Genomic DNA, 3,004 nt, shown 5'->3' with positions numbered 1-3,004 from the left:
TCACAATTATTTACAGTGTTTTCCTGCATGCAGAGATGTTTACAGCCACTATGCGTCTCATGTCCAAACACCTGATTCCTAATTCAACATCCAGGAGTTTGTATAATCTAGTAGAGTTTTCAAATGTATTGGGCCTGAAACAACACGAAAAGGCAGTTCAATATTACAAATCCCTCATCGACAAAATCAACACTGCTCACTATGCATGTTGTTGCAATCTACAGAATGTTAAAGTAAAACTGAAGCAGAGTTGAAGTTAAGTAAATTAGATAATTAAGTGATTAATTAAGTGTTGATTGAGCATTACTGATGAACAACTGCTCCTTCAGTGATTCTACTTGTTGGTGTTGTTCACACACTTCACTAGCAGACTATCAGCTTTTACACATGAACTCACAATATTTGTGTCTCATGAGTGAGTGAATGATAGAAATGTCATTATGATGTGATTGTTACGAGATGTGTTGAACGAGACGATAGACAATATTCAAACAACTATATTTAATATCAATCTTCAAGAGGAACAAGGCAGGAACAGAGATCTTCACACACTTCGCTCAACATTAAGGACTGACAATACACTGAACTCAAAGACAGACTTATAAAGGGTAACTCATAATTAAACACAGGTGACGGTGATTACACAAACGAGGACTAAACCAAACGATCACAAAATGACATGGGGAGACAAAAACAGACGTGAAATGTGACACCGCGGATCCGGAGGGCCAAAGCGGAACCGGAGGCTCTGGCGGCCGAGGCGGAGCGACAGAGGACAAAGGCGACGTTGACAGGAAGGAGGAGCCGGACAGAGCCGGAGGGACAGAGGGACGAGGCGAAGCCAGAGGAGTGGAGTCCCGAGGCGGCGGATGGTCGACGACTGACCAAGGCGGAGCCGGAAGAACGATGGAGCCCGGTGGAGCTGGTGGGCCGACGGGCGACGGTGAAGCTGAGGGCGTAGAGAGCTGTGGTGGAGCCGCAGGGTCGGAGGTCCGAGGTGGAGATCTGGGTTGTGAGGCTGGAGGCGGAGCTGAGGGATCCTCCAGCCCTGCCACCGATGTAGCATGGCTGCCCTGCGGCGAGCCCACTGCATGGATGGTGGGGCTGAGGGTGAGCAAGGGGACTGGCTGATGACATCAGGGACTCTGGACGGCTGGACGGAACCAGCGGGGATTCAGGACGGCTGGACGGAACCAGCGGGGATTCAGGACGGCTGGGCAGAACCAGCGGGGACTCAGGACGGCTGGGCGGAACCAGCGGGGAACAGGCAGATCCAGACAGAAGAGGGAGGGTGGGGGGGGAAGTTCATGCAAGCCAGTGGTTCAGAGAAAAACTCTATTAAATCAGGCGTGTTATACTCCACAACTTCGGAAAAGAAGTCAATTAAGTCCCCAGAGATGTCTTCCAGCTCACCCCCAGCGGTGTTGCAGTGGGCAGGGCTCTCCACTTCCCTCACCTGCTCCACATCGCAATCCGCCGTCGCAGATGTAGAATCCGGCTCACGCACCTGATCAGTCGGAGAGGGCTCTGGCTCTGTCGCTCGCGGCTCTAGTCCCTCATCCGCGGTGTGCTCGGGTTCGTGCTCTTCGTGTCGGGGTGATGGTTTGCTGCTCTCTGGGTCAAGAGTGGGGCTGACGTCCTCCTCGATGAAGCCGACAGTCCAGGAAGATCTACAGGATGCCAGCACCCACTCGATGTATTTGGCGATGCTCTCTCGAGGACCCTCCCCAGACAGCTGCGCTCTGGTGGTGATGTTAAGTCCATTGCGAAAGAACGTGCACAGGCAGCTGTCCGGGTAGTGCGTGAGTGGTATGAGTTGCACAAAGTCTCTGGTGTGGTCCTCGAGAGAACGGCTCCCCTGCTCCAGGAGGATGATGAAAACGTTGGGGTCATCCATGAGGGAAAAATAAATAAATAAAACACTGTTACAAAAAACGGAAAAGAAACGCAGGGGAAGATGCCATGAATGGTTTCGTTCGGTCCTTCTGTTACGAGATGTTTTGAATGAGACGAGACAATAGACAATATTCAAACAAACAACTATATTTAATATCAATCTTCAGGAGGAATAAGACAGGAACAAGGCAGGAACAGGCAGGAACAGGCAGGAACAGGCAGGAACAGAGATCTTCACACACTTCACTCAACATTAAGGACCGACAATACACTGAACTCAAAGACAGACTTATAAAGGGTAACTCATAATTAAACACAGGTGACGGTGATTACACAAACGAGGACTAAACCAAACGATCACAAAATGACAGGGGGAGACAAAAACAGACGTGAAATGTGACAGTGATAATCTAGTATTTATTTTTTTTTTGCCATATATTTGATAAACTTTTGTAAGTATAACAACAACCTGTCCAGGGACTGCGGGTGGAAATTAGCATTTTTGCTATAACCTGGCACATGACATCTTTTCTTATTTTAGACTAATGTTGTTTGTGCACTGTCCCTGATCAAATAAAGAAAGAATAAATAGAATCATTTCTTGCAGAACTTTGATCCCAGTGAAGATGCTAACCTGTGCAGCACATCCGACGTAAGTGAGACGTCAAAGATAATCCTTCACAGATGATTTTCTAATTTTCAGAGCTTTTCTAGAAGGGAGAATCCATGTGATTCTCAGGAGTGTAGTTCAAAGTTTGAATGGATATGGTTCTGAAACGGTGCATGTAAATCGTACTCTGCTCAAATTATAAAAATAAAATAAAATAGAAAAGACAGAGTATGGAACAGTTTTACAAAAAAACTTGCACTCCGAAACAGGCCCCCAATACCCTGTTATTGTGTAATACTGCCAAAATGCATACACACTTTTCAGTTACTTAAAGAATTTCTGCATTAAACTTGTGATCTTTTATTTTATTATTTATTTATTATGGCTTCTGAACTTGTGAACAGTACAATGTTTTTTTCTTCACAGGAGCTGTAACCCATCCTGACTGTTGCATTATCTCCAGAATGCCACTGAATTTATCTACACCTAATGTTCATG

Source organism: Garra rufa, chromosome 6, assembly GCF_049309525.1.
Source record: "Garra rufa chromosome 6, GarRuf1.0, whole genome shotgun sequence".
Taxonomy (NCBI): domain Eukaryota; kingdom Metazoa; phylum Chordata; class Actinopteri; order Cypriniformes; family Cyprinidae; genus Garra; species Garra rufa.
This window is presented reverse-complemented; position numbering follows the sequence as displayed.